This window comes from Mus pahari, chromosome X (assembly GCF_900095145.1).
Source record: "Mus pahari chromosome X, PAHARI_EIJ_v1.1, whole genome shotgun sequence".
NCBI classification, from domain to species: Eukaryota; Metazoa; Chordata; class Mammalia; order Rodentia; family Muridae; genus Mus; species Mus pahari.
Window position 1 is genome coordinate 84,971,733 of NC_034613.1, and position 19,980 is coordinate 84,991,712.

At 38.4% G+C, this 19,980-nt stretch overlaps 1 protein-coding gene and 1 pseudogene across 1 annotated transcript in view; one reads left to right on the plus strand and one right to left on the minus strand.

Moving 5' to 3' along the window:
• Positions 1–1,134, plus strand: part of LOC110313687 — a 2,182-nt pseudogene extending 1,048 nt beyond the window's left edge.
• Positions 1–19,980, minus strand: part of Ophn1 (oligophrenin 1) — a 312,287-nt gene that overhangs the window by 236,610 nt on the left and 55,697 nt on the right. The gene's annotated exons all lie outside the window — the stretch shown is intronic.

Consider the following 19,980-nt stretch of genomic DNA (forward strand, 5'->3'; position numbering starts at 1 on the left):
TTAACTGGTGCTACTACAGGGCAATCTCCATCTGTTCCACACTTCGTAGCTTCCAAAATAAACCAGTCTCTGACTAGCCCAGTGATAACTGCTCCTCCCACTCAGTTGGCTGTTACTAGCAGAAGTCAGCCTTCATTTTTCCCTATAACCAAAGACTTGGGCATACCTTTAACTGGTGCTACTACAGGACAATCTCCATCTGTGGCGACAACTAACATGAAACATCCAGCTACAGAAACAATTAACATGGAGATACCAGTAACAAAAAAGATGGCCAGAAAAAGGCGACCTACTTGCAAGGATATGTCTCCTGAAAAGCAGCGCCGTTTCAGTGTAAGGCTTACAGAGGGCTCCTCTAAATTCAAGGATATTGTGGTAAGGAAGAAAGATGGCTTCACCCACATCTTTTTATCTACAAAATCATCAGAAAATAACTCACTAAACCCAGAAGTGATTAAAGAAGTTCAGATTGCCCTGGACAAGGCTGCTGCTGATGACAGCAAGCTAGTACTGTTGAGTGCCATTGGCAGCGTCTTCTGCTCTGGCCTGGACTTTGATTATTTTAGACACCATCTCATAAGGAACAAGAAAAGAGGAAGCACTAAGATGGCAGAAGCAGTCAAAAATTTTGTGAATGCTTTCATTCAGTTTAAGAAGCCTATTATTGCAGCAGTCAATGGCCCAGCCATCGGACTCGGAGCATCTATATTACCTCTTTGTGATATTGTTTGGGCTAACGAGAAAGCTTGGTTTCAAACACCCTATACCACCTTTGGACAGAGTCCAGATGGTTGTTCCAGCTTTACATTTCCCAAGATTATGGGACACGTTTCTGCAAGTGAAATGTTACTGGGTGGGCGGAAGCTAACAGCCCAGGAAGCATTAGAGAAGGGCCTGGTCTCCCAGGTATTTTGGCCACAGACTTTCAACCAAGAAATCATGATTAGAGTCAAGGAGCTCACCTCATGTAACGCAGTTGTCCTGGAAGCGTCGAAAGCCTTACTGCGCTTTAACACCAAGTTAGACTTGGAGCAGACCATTGAAAGGGAGTGCACAATGCTGAAGAATATTTGGGGCTCTGCACAGGGGATAGATGACTTGTTAAAATACTTGCAGAAGAAAATCGAGTTTTGACTGAGTGGACCACCACCGACAGCCCTGGAACTGGTTTAAGTAGAACTGGTTTAAACACTGTGACACCACTTGCTCCTAATACTTATGAATACTTACTCTAAAAGCCTGAAACAAGTTTACCTGTACCTCATGCATATAAGCAGCCCTGGAACACCCAACCTACTATACCAAGAAGTTTTAATGAACTGTGACTTCAAAATAACTGCAAAGTACCATTAATCATACATCCTTATCTTAGATCCTCATACACAAAGTATGAAGAAAAGGTTTAATGGTGTAAACTTGTTTGACTAGTACTATGCTAAAAAAATAATTTAAAAAATATATAAAAAGTTCTTTGGACATGAAATTTGTTTTGTTTTGTTTTGTTTTTTATTCTCCTTCCAGAACGAAGAACCTAAAATGGTATTGGCCAGAATCACATCCCTTTCTAAATAGACATACATAAAGATCTGAGTCATTTATTTTGTCTCCAGGAAGAGAGGTTTAAAAAAAAAAACTAAAACAATAAAAAGGGGGGAGCTTTTAGAAAAAAATATTTCTGATGAAAAATCTCAACATGCACTTAGGGTTCACGTTAAACTATCAGCTGGTCCTTTGTTATGTATGTCCAGGTTAGAATCAGTTAACATGAAGAGACCTCTGTCTCTGGAAACGAGTTTAAGCTATAGCATCCGTACATAACTGAGTAGCCTCAGTGGGAATGGCAAAGTTAAAAGTTAGTCCTGGTGTGTTTTAAATGTCTTGCCCTTTTAAAAATTAACCGCTTCTTGTTGCTGGAGGAAAAGTATTCCTCTATACTAATCTTGTTTTGCTATCTGCAAATAGGATTGTTGTATTGCACCAATAAAGAAGTAAAGAGTATAATTTTAGGTTCACTTAGGGTATATTTAATAAGGTAAAATTACTTTTGAATACTATTTTTGTTTCTTCTTTTCATTTTTTATTGGTTATTTTCTTTATTTATATTTCAAATGTTATCCTCCTTCCCTGTTTCCCCTCCACAAACCCCCATCCCACTTCTCCTCCTCCCCCTGTCTCTAGGAGGGTGATCCTCCACCCGCCCACCCACTCCTGCCTTGGCACCATAGCATTCCCCTACCATGGGTCATAGAGCCTCCACAGGACCAAGGGGTTACCCTCAGTTTCACTTAAAATAAATTTTATTTTATATGGTAAAATTCTTTTGCATACTATTATAGAACATTTAAAATTATTTTATATTTGATATTTAATATTCTCAATATTAGCTGTAACATATCTCATTTTTTAAACATTCCTGAGATTTAGACTTAGAACTGACCATTTCTTTCTAACTGACCAGTTAGAAAGCTGTACAGTACTGAAATCTGATGTTGCTTTGGATTGACTGGTAACCACAATTTTTAAAACATATTTTTTAAGATTTATTAATTTATATGTACGAATGTTTTGTCAGTTTATGTTATGTATGTCTATGCAACACATGCATGCCTGATGCCTGAGGTAAAAAGAGGGCATTGGATTCCCTGGGACTGAAGTTACAGATGGTTGTGAGCTACTACGTGTATGCTGGGAATAAAGCCTGGGTCTTCTGTAAGAGTAGCAAGTATTTTCAACCACTGAATCAACTCTCCTGCCCCTGGGTACCACATTCTTATGACTGAAATCTACTTTTCCATTTTGTAGTTCAAACTATATAAAACAAGTTAAATCTATAAAGTTTTATAGAATAAATATTCAGCTGTGAAAACTGGTTACAACTAAAATATTTTATGCTTTTTTGTTTTGAGACAAGGTCTCATATAGCCTAGGATGACCTCCAACTCATTATGAACCATGAATGACCTTCAACTCCTCATCTCCCTGCCCCTACTTCCGCAGTGCTATGATTACAGGCATGTGCCACCACACCCAGCTTTGAATCTATACACATGATAAAATGGTATAAAATGTTACGTATCCATTACTAATATGAATTTCCTGTTTAAAATTTACTTATAATGGCTTCGAGATTTCTCATATAATTAGCTTCAAGTAGCATCATTTATGTAAACTATAACTATTAATAAGACATTAATTTTAGGTACCAATTCATTTTAAATTATAGTATAAACAATTATATATCAACATTAATATTTAATGAGAACAAATTTATGTTATAAAATGAGAAATACATTAAGAATTGTAACTATGTTGTAATTTTGCAAATATGTTTAACATCTGACATAACAAAATACTTAGACTGTCATATCTGCTTGTGCATTCAGTCTGCTGAGATACATTTGGGGATTTGTTTTGTTTTGCATTTTTGTTTTTTGGTTGAGAATATATGAAATCTTATTCTCTCATAAACATTTAGTTGGAAAAGAAAAAGGCAAAACCTTTCAGGTAATTACAGCAATCTTTGTTGCTGCCACACTTTACTGTTACACCACCACCTAGGTTTGGGGACAATGTAAGAAAAGAGGTTTGTTCATCTTACCACTTGGGGAGCTAGAAGTCTAAAATTAAGATGCCTCATCTGTTCAGTTTCTAGTAAGGGCATTCTAGCAACACCACAATATAGAAGATGGTAGCATGGTAGGAGTATTATGCAAGAGGAATGGAGCTGTTGCATGGCAAGACAGGAAGCCCAACAGTTTCCAGGTTGCAATCTCATGAAAAAAAATCAGTAAAGGTTCTATGAATTTCATTAATGCCTTACTAAAGGTAATGTCACCATTACTAATTGCCTTCTATTCAGACCATCTCTTAAATATTCTGAACATAGTCAGATTACAATACCAAGCTTCCAGCACCTAAAACTTCTGAGAGACTAATTCAAATTATATGCAAAGTACAGGGCCAACTAAAATCTTACAAAGAGTAATTTCTCTAAGATTAGTGGCAATGTGTAAATCAGAAACTGTGTTGATGACCTTTTCCTATCTCTAGCTCCAAACTGATCTTGGATTTTTAATGGATCTCAACCCATGTGTGACTCTTTTGCATATGTATAATTTTATAGCATCATGCATTAGTTACTTGGGAAACACTTAATTATGAAAACTATGGCATTTGAGGCCCCCAAGTCACTTCCAAGCATCCATGTCAGGCATTTGGGACACCCAAGTCACTTCCAAGCATCCATGTCAGACAGCTCACAACCACATATAATTCCAGCTCCAGGGAGATCAAAAGCCTCAGGCCTCCAAGGACATTTGCACACAAATGTGAATACCCACACAAAGACACAATTAAAACAATAAAAGTAAATCTTTAAAAACATTTGAGGTCTTCATAGAAAAATGCACACATCTTGCTATTTGCATTTTTGTACATATGCTTAATATTGTTTTGATCATATTTAACCTGTCCAACTCCTGCTAAGTCTCCTTCTCTGCAAATATGCCCCCCTTATAATTTTATGTCTTTTCTGTGTGTATGTGATCCAATGAGTTTCATTAGGGTTTTCTATATATCACTGAAGAAAATGTCTCTGTATTCTTCATAAACTGTTAACTGTTTAGAATTCCTCAGAAAGTGAAGGGCATCATGAGCCCCTCCCACTTCCCAGTAGCTAAACCACTGAAGAAAATGTCTATGCATCCTTCATAAACTGTTAACTGTTTAGAATCCTCAGAAACTGAAGGATATCATGAGCCCCTCCCATTTCCAGAACAGGGTGTGGATGGGTCCAGTTCTTACTCAAGTAATCACAGCTTCTCTGAGTTCAAGAGTGCAACAGCCATAATATACATAAGATACAACATGCCTGAAGTTATTCCATGTCTCTCCCGACCTCCAGCCCCTTCTTCCATGATGCTTCGAGTGCATGGTTGGTATAATAAAACTGTCTCATTTATGGTGGGGCATTCGATAGCCATTTGTTCTCAGTATTTTAATGAGTTTGAGGCTCTGCACTCTGTGCTGACTACATAAAGAAGCTTTCTTGAGCAATCCTGCCAGCAGCACTATTCTATGGTCATGAACACAACCTACAAGACAACTTGGCAAGCATATTGAGTTACTTAAATGATGGACACATTTAGTAAAACAAAAGCAGCAGTTTCCCCAATAGAAACTATGATACATAACCCCAGCCATGGGCTTTGTCCAGGTTTGCAGTACCGGACATAAATTCTTTTGTGTGGAATGGTTGGTTACTGCATAACAGATTTTTACATTACTATAGCAGTGGATCATCTTGCCTGGCTGGTCAGTATTATTGCAAATAGGGTCAAGAGCTGAGTTAAGACTATTGAGGACAATTTTTTCACTTCTACTGAACACAGTATTGGAAGCTCTAGCCAAAGAAATTAAGCAAGTAGAAGAAACAAAAGGCATTCATAATACAAAGGAGGAAGGAAAATTATTGCATCCACGAAAGGTACGAACCTATATATAGAAAGTCTCAGAAGTTAATAAAAGCATTAGAGTTAATAGATTTAGCAAATCAAAGCATGAAAACCAACTGTACTTCTATATAGTTAATGTGAACAACTTGAAAGTGAAGTTGAGGAAATAGCTCCATTTAGAATAGTCAAAGATGTAAAATACTGTGGAACAAAGTTAAATAAAGCAAAAGATTTGTACACATACAGCTACAAAATAATGATAAAATTAAGAACATAAATACATGCAAAACATAAATGTTCATGGATTTAAAATGTAATAACATTAAGTATACTATTTAAAGCAACTTACAGATTCAATACAAACCATATGAAAATCCCAAAGTATATTTTACAGAAATATAAAAATCCATCCTAAAATCAAAATGTAATCTCAAAGAACTCAAAATAAACAAAATCTTTTAAATTTTCATATTTAAGTATTGGGGGGCAAGAACACACCACAAGATATGTATGGCAGTCAGAGGACAACTCTTAGGAGTCAGTTCTCCCCTTCTACAGTGTGGTCCTGGCACTAGAACTCAGATTACTTGGTAACAAATATGACTACCTGCTGAGATATCCTGCCAGCCCCAAAACAATCTTGGTAAGAAATAAAGTTGTCAATCTCATACTTACTGATTTCAAAACTTGCAGAAAAAAATAATTATAATTGAATCAATATAGACATGCATCAAGGACATGCATTTAGACCCATTTAAACGAATTTAATGGCCAAATGAGAAAGCCTAAAATTTATGGTCAACTGAATTCCAACAAGTGTGCCAAGAATTGCTTTTTTTGTAGCCTTGCCTAGAGCTTGCTATATAAACTGAGATAGTGTTAAAGCCATAGTGATCTAAATGCCTTTACTTCTGGAGTACTAGAATTAAATTCATGTACTACAATACCTGACCAAGACTATTTAGCATAGTCTTATAAACATCATATAAACAAAGCATACTGTACAAATTATACCATACCAAATGAAGTTGAACTCTTTTCTGAAAAATTCATACAAATTAACTGAAAAATCAATCAAACCTCTAATGCAAGAGCTAAAAACTACAAAGCTGAAACTGTAGGGGAAATATTTATGCCAATAGAATTGATAATTATTTCTTTGATACAGCACCAAAAGCATAGACCACAAAGGAAAATTAGGCAAACTGAATCTGTCAAATTAAACACAAATGCACAAAATGACATGCCAAGATAGTAAAAAGATAGCCCCCAATAGGAGTATTAGGACATTTTTTGTATAATTCTATATAACTTTATCATTTTAATAAAATAATTACTAATAAGTAATTCACATAGCCTACATTTTTTCATTTACATGGTTTAATGGTTTTAAAGTATATATTCATAGCTGCACTAAAACCCATTATACTGTATAAATGTGCATTAGTTATGACAGTGCTCAAGATAACAATAAGCAAGTGGCTGTGGTTCCTGGGCTCTTTGCAAAGCAGAGAGAATTTTTTTCAATTTTCCTACAAATTTGTAGCAGCTAAGCAGTCTCACGGGGTATGGAAAAAGTAGGAAAAGCCAAAGAAAGTGTAAAACCATTGCACTCAAATAGCACCTGGTGTGCCAAAGCTTCTTGCTTACTGTGACTTTTGGAGCTTGCCCTGGATTCCAAGTTGAGTGTGATGACCTCTGAGACAATGCCACTTTTGTGATACTTTCTTAATCAATATCAAAAGTCAGAATCTGGCCACAGCCCAGGAAAAGATTATATTACTTGGACATTTAATCTGCCCACCAGACTGCAGAGCTTTCTAGGTCCAGTGTACACTTATAAACATCTGAAATTTTTTAGTTTTTCTCCAATTGTCTGAGTTCTGGGTCTTCTGTGATTCCCAAGAGAATATTCTAGCTCTCCTTGGCACTGCCTCCAAAACAAAAATTTGCCTTTAAGAAAACAAAATGGCAAACGGTCGGCCCACAAAATACACAAGGAAAAAACTATCAAACACTTCTACCACTTGTCTTACCTCTATATGCTGTCATTGTAGAAATTAAAAATAAAATAAAAAGGAAATGGAAGAATCCTGAAAATCCTGAGAATCGAGGTTACTCCTGTGTGTGTGTGTGTGTGTGTGTGTGTGTGTGTCTTAAGGAAAGGAAGCTAACATACTCTGGTGCCTGCACAAACTCTGTTTACCTACAGTAGTACATCTGGAAAACACTTTCAGACACTACTCCATAGCTAGCTAGCCTCTGGGTTCAAAATATTATATATATATATATATATATATATATATATATATATATACACACACACACACACAGAAGGGGAACTAGGGTTACAGTTCAGTTGATAGAGGATATATATTAAAACTAGAATGACAGAAAAGATTAGCATGGCCTCTACAAGAGATTCAAAGTTATACTGTAAGACTATAATAATAAAAAAAACCGCATGGAACTAGAATAAAAACAGAATCACTGATCGATGGAATAGAGTTGAGGGCCCCCATACAAACCCACACATCCCAATTTTTAATGAAGAAGCAAACAGTGCACATGGGAGAAATCACACCGTTTGCAACAAATGGTGCTGTTAAAACTGGATGAATGAATGTAGAAAGAATTAAATTAGAGCCTTATTTCTCAGCCTCCATACAAACTCCAAATGTATCAGAGACCTCAAAATAAGATCTGAGAAGTTGAATATAATAGAGAAGAAATTAGGGTATATACTTGAATTCACTGACATAGGAACAGACTTTAACATGACTCTGATAGCACAGGCATTAAGACCAACAATTAATACCTGGGACCTGATGAAAATAAAAGGTTTCTATACAGCAAAGAATACACTCAAACCAGTGAAGAGGTACCTTAGAGAATGGGGAAATTTGTTTTACCACTGATATACCAGAAAGAGGATTATAATCTTCAATATTTAAAGAACTCAAAATATTAATCAAGAAAACAATCCTTATTTTAATAGGACAGAGAAACAAATAGAGTGCTTAAAAGATAATATAGAAGCAGCTGAGAAACATTTTACATTTTTTATTAGATATTTTCGTTTTTTAAAATTTTTTTATTAGATATTTTCTTTATTTACATTTCAAATGTTATCCCGAAAGTTCCCTATACCCCCCCCCTGCCCTGCTCCCCTACCCACCCACTCCCATTTCTTGGCCCTGGCATTCCCCTGTACTGGGGCATATAAAGTTTGCAAGACCAAGGGGCCTCTCTTTCCCAATGATGGCCGACTAGGCCATCTTTTGCTACATATGCAGCTAGAGACAGGAGCTCTGGGGGTACTGGTTAGATCACACTGTTGTTCCACCTATAGGGTTGCAGACCCCTTCAGCTCCTTGGGTATTTTCTCTAGCTCCTCCATTGGGGGCCCTGTGTTCCATCCAATATCTGACTGTGAGCATCCACTTCTGTTTTCCAGGCACTGGCATAGCCTCATACAAGACAGCTATATCAGGGTCCCTTCAGCAAAATCTTGCTGGCATGTGCAATAGTATCTGGGTTTGGTGGCTGATGATGGGATGGATCCTTGGGTGGGGTAGTCTCTGGATAGTCCATCCTTTCATCTTAGCTCCAAACTTTGTCTCTGTAACTCCTTTGATGGGTATTTTGTTCCCTATTCTATGGAGGAATGAAGTATCCACAACTCATATGAAAGAAAACGTTTAATTGCAGTTTCAGAAGTTTAGTCCATTATCATCATGGCAGGGAGCATGTGGCATGCAAGCAGACATGGTACTGGAAAAGTAGCTGAAAGTCCTACATCCAGATCCATAGGCAGTAGGAGGAGAGATCCAACAGGCCTGAGCATTTGGAACATCAAAGCTAATAGTGCTAACACCTATTGGCTAAGCATTCAAACATATGAGCCTTTAAGGGCCATACTTATTCAAACCAGCCATGGAGAGAGACTTCCATGGGAATGTTTCATAGACCCTCACACATTACAAGACCATTGTCATTGCTCTTGGCTGTCCTCTAGAACTTGATAGCAGGGCCATACTTCATACATGACTCACAGAACATGGAGAAATCAAGGGAGTACAAACCTAGACACTTCATCCCTACTAGCTAGCTCTCACAGTGCTGAAAGGTAATAAGCAAACTACCAGAAAAGTAATCGTCAGTTATACCCAGCTGTGAACTCTGTGAGCTTCAATAATGACTAGCCTGGCAAGCCACGCCTACTCCTGCAATAATGCCATAAACATCATGAAAGAAACCAATAATTATCTGGTTGGATTTAAGTCCCATTCAACAAGACGAAACCCATACCTAGGCATCATTGTTGGGCCAAATAACAAGCCTATAGCTAGACAGGTTATAAGCCTTAGGCGAGAACCTACCACTACCGTTTTGCTAAATCCACATAATATTAAACCAAGTCCTAATGGCTATTCGTTACTCCCATAGATCAATACATCTTTCACCCCTCATCTGAGAAGCTCCTATTTGTAGTAAATTGTGATTAACACAGAGACCCAAAACTGACCAAGGTACAGAGAATATAAGACTGAAAAATGCTGAACTCTAAATGGAACACACATACCACACTCTCTCCTTCCAAAGCTCAGGAATCATTGCAGAAGAAGGGATGGAAAGAGTGTAACAGCCAGAAGCAGGGGACTACAGGAGAACATATCAACTTACAGTGTTTGTTACCCAGCACTCACAGAAGACCATGAGCTACATAATAAAATCATCTCAAAAACTAGTAGGTTTGCCATGCATGAACAACCATATTTATTGCAGAACTATTCAAAATAGTCAAATTAAGGAGTTTTATTCATCCATTAAACAAACAAAATTCTATCATTGGCACAAAGAATGAAATTCTACCATTGTCAGGAAAATTGGCATAAATGGAGATCATTTATATTTCCTGGATCTAATGCAACCTCATGATGGCTTCCAAATAAATGTTGAATCAAACTGACTGTACAGAAAGTAAAACCACTTATTGGACATGTTTATGCTTAGGAGTTTTCCCTAAAATATATTGATACCATTCCTTAAATACATTCCATATTTAAGAAGATTAAGTAGGTATTACTAAAAAAATTTTTTTTAAGTCAGGTATTTACTTGCTTTATAACCTAGGCTTCCTCAAACTCATTATCCTCCTTCATCAGTCTTTGAGTGCTTGAACTTGAAGCATACATTACCACACTTAGCTCTGACAAATACCCTGAAAGTTCATTAGTGCATATAAATGACCAAAAGTGGGAGAGAGGTTAAGCTTCTATTGGCAGCTGTTTGTGATTAACACAGTTTAGAATGTAATGGTTTGGGGACTTTCATATTTTTCTTGTGTAAACAATATCATTTACAATCTACAGACAGAATTTGAAAAAGTATCTGAGGTTGATGGTAAGCGTTCTGGCCTGGGATTAAGGTTCAATAAGGCCACGTTCCCTTTCTTGGCTTCAGTAGACTGATTCCTGTCCTGTTTTCTTTGTTGACCTGCTAATTTCAAAGGGCACATTTAGCATCCTTCTGAGACAGCCATTTGTCCCAGCCATTTCCCATTCCCAGAGAAGCTTCCCTTCGTCTCTCCTTACTGCCTGCCTATCTCTAGACAAGCTCTCTACAACTGAGACACATTCCCAGTCCTAGTCAGATTGTTTATTGTGAAAACTGATGAGCAAGCTCTAGTTTCCATTTATGCAGATGTCTTTGTTTTCTCTTACATTTCACTGCTGTTTCTCTGCTAGCTCATTTCTCAATGGACACTATTGTTCTTTGATCCAGCCTCCTATTAATAGAGTTTTGTCTTCTCGGTCACCTCGCTCCCTAGCTCATCATTTCTGAGAACTGTGCTTTTTATTCAGTGCTCAGAGAACTCTGCTCCTATTTTTATCTCCTCTGGAATGCCTCCAAATATAACAGTGCATGTACATGATTAACATAACACAGTGCATGTTACCCTGCCTCTTGTGTCTGTACTGATTTTGGTTTCTGTAACTTCTTTAAGAATAATATTTACTACTAAAACTCCTTATAGCTGTTTAAAAAAAATGGCATCATGAAATTTGCAGGCAAATGGATGGAACTAGAAAGAAAGGTATCCCAGACTCAGAAAGACAAACATGCTATTTGCTCAATTATATGTGGACATTACCTGTTAAGTAGAGGATAATCATATTACGATCCACAGGCCCAGAGAGGCCAAGTAACAAGGATAGCTCAAAGGGAGACACATGGATCTCTCTGGGAAGGTGAATCAAGAGATTCTGAGGGTAGAATGGGAGTATGTGTGGATGGAAATAGGAGGGATCAGGCAAAGATAGGGGTGAAACAGAGGAAGAGAGTACTGAGGGAGACATCTGGAATTGGGAGGCATTTGGGGAGTGATGTAGAAACCTAGTGCAGTACAAACTCCCTGGAGTCTACAAAAGTGGCCCTAGTGAAGTCTTCTAGTAATAGGGGATATGGAGCCCGAAGTAGCCATATTCTATAACCAGGCAAGACTCCCAGTAGTAGGACTGGGACATCAACCCAGCTGTAAAACCTTCAGCCTACAATCTATCATGCCAGCAAAAGCTATGGTGGCACAGAATTTGGGGGGGAGTGGTGCTAATCCATGCAGGGTCCAATTTATGGGCAGGAGAGGGAGTCTACAGGCCACTGCTGGATGGCCAGGAACTAAAGGTTTGATAGCTCAGGACAGACCAAATAAAATGATCCCTAATGATATTCTCCTATACTCATAGATTGATGCCCAACCCAACTGTTATCAGAATGGTGTCATCCAGCAACTGTTGGGAATAGATACAGGGACCCACAGCCAAACACTACATGGAGTCAAGGGAAGCCCACCAAAGAGGGGGAGGAAAGATTGTAGGATGCAGAGGGGTCAAGGACACCACAAAAACACTGGCCACAGAATCAACTAAGCCGAGTCCATAGGCGCTCACAGAAACTGAAGCCACAAATGTGGACGCTGTCTAGGTCTGAGCTTTGCCCTGTGGTGTGCATATACCTTATAGTTATGTGGCTTGGTGTTCTTTTGGGACTCCCAACAGTGGGAATAGAAGGTGTCTCAGACTCTTTTGCCTACTCTTGAGACCCTTTTCCTCCTACCAGGCTGCCATGTCCGGCTGTGATACGAGGTTCTGTATCAGTCTTTATATCTTGATAGGACATGCTCAGGGAATATCCCTGGGAGGCCTGCTTTTTTTCCTGAAGGAAAATTGGGGGAAGGGGGGGGGAGTTGATCTGAGGGAGATAGGAGGTGCTGGAAGAAACTGGGAGGGATGGAGGGAGGAAAAACTGCAGTCAGAATATAATGTACGAAAGGAGAAAACTTTAAACATGAACTTTCTTGCAGTAAAATTTAAAAATATCCACACTACACCATGTTAGCTCAGTTTTTTATTAGATATTTTCTTCATTTACATTTCAAATGCTATCCCGAATGTCCCCTATACCCTCCCCCCACCCTGCTCCCCTACCCACTCCTGCTTCCCGGCCCTGGTATTCCCCTGTACTGGGGCATAAAATCTTCTCAAGACCAAGAGATTTTCTGAGTAGTCCAGGTTAGCCTCAAATGTGTGATCTATGGCCTTAGTCTCTCAAATTCTGAAGTCACAGGTATGCATCAACATACCCAGCAAAGTTTTAAGAAAATGTTAATTATTAGCACATATCCATTGTACAAAATGATAGGTCTTATACATCCAAAGCATGTACCTTGCTCTATTTAGCCCCTCCCCATTACCCTCTCTTGGCCTTCTCTTCCCCCTATTGGTTCCCTTTCTACTCTCAAATTATTCCAGTTTACTTTCATTTTATATATACATATATATATTCTATATTCCTTAAATGAAAAAAAAAGCATGCAATAATTACATCTGAGTGGGCTTCTGTTCATTTTAACTACCTGTAAAACTTCCCAGGTCCCCAAAGGTACACATATCTAAAAGGCTACCAAGCATCTGAAAGATGTCACTTTATAGAAGCAATATGTACTCTCCCAGCAATATAATGGTGGAGTTATATTGGGGCTGGACACAGAACCACTATCTCTGCACCCCCCCCCCAAAAGAGTGCTGACTTTTGCTGTACATGCTTTAAAATGTAGAGTAACAGTGGACTTAGAGGTTTAGATATAAGTACTGTGGTCATGGGATATCTAAATGTAAACAAAGTATGAAAATGTGACACTGAACTTACAGGGCTCATGGTGAGATAAACCCATCCATGAACTCCTCCAGTCACACTATTTCAATGAGCCATACTCATTGAAAAGGAACACGTTTCTAAGCCAGGAAAAAAAAATGGAAAAAACTGAGGGGGAAAAAAAAACAAGAATCCAGAAAAATATGTGTATTAGGAAATACTTTATATACTACAAAATCAACTCATTAAAAGTATATAAACTTTATGTACTCATATAAAGTATATAAACCTGTTGTATCTGTTACCGACACATATATAATGTTTTTTATTTATTTTGTTTTGTTTTGAGAGATACTTAATGACTAGTCCACCAGGGAACTTTTTTGTTTTATTTTGGGGAAGCATCTTGCTACATGATCTTTCCCAAACTCATGATTTTCCTGCCTCAGCCTTCTCAATACTAGGAGTTAGAGGTATTCATCACTACAAACATTAAACACAAGTACACATATACACAAATCTTTAAAACACTGAAACATGATAATATCCACTAATATAGAAGTTATAATTCCTTGTAATGCCTTCTCACAATTATCTCTAAGATTCCATTGTAGTTTTTAGGATTCTTTATAAAGCTTCACTATTGTGATGTCTTTGTTTTTAACACACTCAATACAGTTATACAAGGCAACTCTTATTTTCTTCCTAACATATACTCTTAGAGGAAGTGTTAAAATAAAATAGGTAGCCACGCTTTCAACATATTCTTTTATTATACAGTCATGTAAGGCCACACATTGAATGTACTTTGAACATATCCCCCATACCCCTCTGTCTCCCTTCTCCCCTCCCATTAGTCCTCTTGATCCCCATACAGATTCACTTTTCATCTTTTCAGTACCTATATGTACCCACAACTTCTAGAACCCACCAATGAGAGAGCACATGTGATTTTTTTGAGACTGAATTAATACACACCTAATGTTACTATCTCTAGTTGCATCACACGTGATATAACAAGCAATCATTCCAGAACACAGCGATTGAAAACCAGCAAAATAGATGCTAAAGACCAAAAAGGTACCAAGCAAGATGCCATCCACCTGGCACTCAGGAGCCCGAGACAGGAGGATCACGAGGTGTAGAGCACCTATATAACATGATCCTATATAACTAACAAACATACATACAAGTTAATGAAATTAATAAGAAAGCTAATGAAATTATATGATGTCAAAGCCTCGGGTTTCTTTCTGATTCACTGGTAAACATTTTAAATCCATGATAATTCAAATAAAGCCAATATATGACTTTTAACAAAACAGCAGTACAATGACTCAAGCAGTCAACACCACCTGTAGCAAGGCAGGGGAAACTAATGCTTCAAAGCCACAATGAGGTAGAGCACCAAGTGTCTATTTCAAATTTTGAACAACAACAACAAAAAAATACCTTCAGGCTGTCCTCAAATTCTTAATATTTCCTAGCTGTAATAAACCATTCTCTCAAAACCTAGGGCACATAATTATGAGTCTGGCCTGAACAGCCTGACCATGTCTACACACACTCTGTTCTTTGTCCCAGGATGTGAATCTGTCATCAGAATCACATTGAAGCATCTGAGTACACTTCCTCTATGGACTATTCAGCCTCTATCTATTCAAGCTCAGCAGAACTACACCCGAACTCCACAAAGTTTAAATCTTGCACTGCAGCAACTAGAAAAAGTTCCTTGTGAAGTGGAAAATCATTCTAACTGCATGTGAAAATCTGGCAACTGCATCTGGGATCTGTAAGAAGAGAGCAGCAGACAGAGGCAGATTAGAGAACCGTTCATATAGTATTGCTGATGTTCAATGTAGAAGATGAATGTCTGCTATGGGATGCAGAACAGTAAAATCTGAGCATGCTCCTGACATTCGATACTTGAATTCCTAGCTGATAAATGTGACTTAACCTCTCCTTCATCCTGTTCATGTTTGGTTGTAAGCTATCTATGGCAAGAACAAGGGGCCAAATGCTTTCAAGATGAAATACTTTCCTATTTCAATAATATGGAAAGGTGATAGTGGGAGCTTGCCTGGAGTTTGAAATTTTGTCTACCATTTCATCAAAACCTAAGGTTTGCTTTCTAAGAGGAGAAGGCAAGAAGCAGTGTTAGATGAAGAGATTAAAAAGGTCAGTGTTTCAAAAGAGAGGCAGAAGGAAGAAAGAGAAGGGCAAGAGACAGACAGAGACTGCTAATGGAACAGTTACTTCTTGTTGGGGTAGCAAAATGCTCTAAGATTGTAGTGATGGTTGCAAGTATACTAAAAGACATGGAATTGCTGAATTTAGGAGCTAGGCTAGTGGCCACCAAGACCCAGCAACCCTCCTGTCTCCACACCACACTCCTCTGCACACTCCTGTCTTTTCACATGGATTCATTGAATTTGAACTCAGGTTTTTGTATTTGCACAGCAATCAACTCTTATCTGTTGAGCCATTTCCTCCACTCAAAGGGTTTCACCTTTTAACCTAAGATTTACACACATCTGTGAAGGCAAACCTTGGCTGTCAACTTCACTCCATTTAGAATTATCTGGAACCCAGGCTGCTAGGCAATCCTGTGAGGGATATTTTTAATCATATTATTTGAAGGAAGACCCTCCCTAAACCTGGGTCACACCTTCTGGTGGCAGCCCACAGAAAAGGGCATGAAAGGGAAATTTTGCCTTTTGTCAGCTTGCCCTCACTCTCGCTGGCAAATCTGCCTATCCTGTTGCTGCCAATTTCTTCAGGATTCCAAAGTCACTAAAGACTAGCAGCTCTCCAGGAATCCTCCAGATTTCATTGCCAGAAGAGACATCCAGCCTCATGGACTGAACAACTACCCAATTCTCACCCTTTCTGCCCTGAGACAGCCATTATTGGGTTTCTTGGACCGTATCCATTCTAAGAAATCGCATTTTAAAAATCCAGTTAGATCCGTTCCTTAAATAACCCTGACTAATACATTTCGGCTTCTAAAAAGATAAACTGAGTCACCCTTTCTGTTCAGCAATGGTTAACCTATTAGATATAATCATTTTCCACATCCCACCCAGTCTTTGAAACTTACCATAAAATTATAGTTGTAACGTTTAACATAAACCAAGCAAAAAATGCATATTCTTTAGATGGATTTGAAAATTGTGCTAACAATGTAACTCTATGAAAGTGTGGATATGTTTTCCACATTCTTTTAGCTATAATCCTCCCAGGCTTACACTTCCTAGATGTCTTATGGCTTTAGCAGGAAATGACTGGTTTTAGTATTTTTAAGGAAGTACAAGAAATCACACATTGGAAATATAATGGCTGATTCTGGGACACAAGCCTCCTGGAACAATTTACTACCCGTCCTAAAGGCATTCTTGTGAGTATTAAATGGGTAAACATGGATAAAGTGATTAGAGCAGTGGCTGCAATTATCTGTGTGCATAAATACATTAATCACTCCAATTTGACAAAATAGTCAGTAACATTAGGTAAATCAACGCAATGCCCTTAAAATAAGTGACCTGGGGAACAAAAAGGCAGATTGGAAAACATTTCAGGGAAGAAAACTTAGTCTGCTTTACTAGAATTCCAAGTATACACTGGCAATCCTAGCACTTGAAATATTGAAGCAGGACAATTATGAGTTCAAGGCCACATTGATCTATACATTAAGACCCTGTCAGCAAGAAAGAGAAAACACCAATAGGGCCCATGAATATAAGTGCAAAAGTCACTAGCAAAATCAAAATATTAGTAACTGAATCAATCAAAGCACAAAGCAAATTACTTATCATAATCAAGTGGGCTATGTCAGGTATACAAAGCTGGTTTATCGCTTTTAAAATAAATCAATGTAAACCATCCTGTAGATAAGCTAAAGAATAAAGCATATCATTCTATCAAAAGAATCTGACTAAAAAGAATACATATGGAGAACTCCCTCAACTTAATAGAAAACCCAAAGCGAAATATCAAAACCTAGCCAGTTTTCCACTATCAATGTTTTCTATAACTGGGGCTATAGAAGGAACAGAGAGACAAAAGGAGGCAGCTCACAACTGTGTGGAACTAGTCTCCAAGGGATCTGACTCCCTTCTCTGGCTGCCTCAGACACCAGGCACACATGTCACTCTTTCAAACGTGACACGCAGCCAAAACACTCATGCATGTGAAATAAAAAGATAAATTAATATTTTTTCAAAACAAAGAGTTGAAGATTTACTCGTTTTGGGCAAGGGCAGGGGCGGGGGATGATGGGGATGGGAAAGCAAGTCCCTTGCTATGCAGTCCAGGCTGGCCTTGAACTCACATAAATAAACCCTTCTACTTCTGCCACCCAATTGCTGGGATTAGAGGCCCTGAATCACCATATCCAACTAAGAGTTCATTTGACTATTTCCAGCAAGATGAATTTCAGATTCTCTAACTACATTAAATTAAATTTTACTTAAATCTGCCCTCATAAGCAGTAAACCGCAACCTAATTTAGGACAGAAACAACCTGCAACCTAAGTTTTATTTTTGTAACAGGTAGTTGAATTTGAGCCAGCTCAAACTTAGCTGAAGCTAAGCTTCCGCCAACCACAGGTTGCAAACTGATCAGACCAGTCCACTGAAGGCACATGCTTCCTCAAATCCTCAAGCAACCAGCTGTTTCTGTAATGGCACTTCTTTGTTTCTTTCTGTAAACATTGCCTGCCCACACTGCTGGGTGGAGCTCTCTGAACATCTCCTAGTTAAGCAATGCCTGATTTATGAATCATTCCTTGCTCAAATAAACTCCTAAATTAGGTTTACCTGAAGTTTCTCATGTAACAAAGTTAAACTGTAGAATAAGACCAGCTGAGAGATCAATTGACTTAAAAGTCAAGAAAGAAACCCTAGACTCTGGTTTAAGGATGGGAGTACAGTTTTCTATATGTGGGTCCTTTCTTGACTTTTCTTTTTTTTTAAGATTTGTTTATTTTGTGTATGTGAGTACATTGTCACTGTCTTCTGACACACCAAAAGAGGGCATCAGATCCCCATTACAGATGGTTGTGAGCCACCATGTGGTTGCTGGGATTTGAACTCAGGACCTCTGGAAGAACAGTCAGTGCTCTATTAAAAATTCATTTCTTCAGTAGCATTAGTCCCATTTCAAGAGCTAAAGAGTCACTCTGCTAATGGGAACACATTTCCACAATGACCAGAACTTCTCTTGGTCTACACCATACTAGGGTACTGTGGAAGAGACCATTAGCTTTGGAATTCAGAACTTTCTACTCCAGGCTTCTCAACTACCCAACGTTGATTTACCTACCTTCTCTCTAATCTCTACCTCTGAAATTTGTAAGCATGATGATTAGTAAGATTATACATCCCATTATGTAGTTCAACTGTCAGTACTTCTCCATATATCATATATCATATATATCAATCAAAGAAAAAGTGAATGCTCCCACATCACTAACCACTGCCCTAAAATGAACATACTCTCTAATAGAGGAAAACTGTATGTAAACTAAATTATTTTTATTAGATATTTTCTTCATTTACATTTCAAATGCTATCCTGAAAGTCCCCTATACGTTCCCCCCAACCTGCTCCCCAACCTGCCAACTCCTGCTTCCTAGCCCTGGTATTCCCCTGTACTGGGGCATATAATCTTTGCAAGACCAATGGCCTCTCCTCCAAATGATGGCCAACTAGGCCATCTTCTGCTACATATGCAGCTAGAGACATGAGTTCTGGAGGTACTGGTTAGTTCATATTGTTGTTTCTCTTATAGGGTTGCAGCCCCCTTCAGCCCCTTGGGTACTTTCTCTAGCACCTCCATTGGGGGCCCTGTGTTCCATCCAATAGATGACTGTGAGCATCCATTTCTATATTTGCCAGGAAATGACATTGCCTCACAAGAGACAGCTATATCAGGGTCTTCTCAGCAAAATCTTGCTGGCATATGCAATAGTGTCTGGGTTTGGTGGCCGTTTATGTGAAGGATCCCCGGGTGGGGCAGTCTCTGGATGGTCCTTACGTCCTTCTCAGCTCCAAACTTTGTTTCAGAAATTGAAGAAGATCTCAGAAGATGGAAAGATCTCCCATGCTCATGGATTGGCAGGATTAATATAGTAAAAATGGCTATCTTGCTAAAAGCAATCTACAGATTCAATGCAATCCCCATCAAAATTCCAACTCAGTTCTTCACCGAATTAGAAAGGGCAATTTGCAAATTCATCTGGAATAACGAAAAACCTAGGATAGCAAAAAATATTCTCAACAATAAAAGAACCTCTGGTGGAATCACCATGCCTGACCTCAAGCTGTACTACAGAGCAATTGTGATAAAAACTGCATGGTACTGGTACAG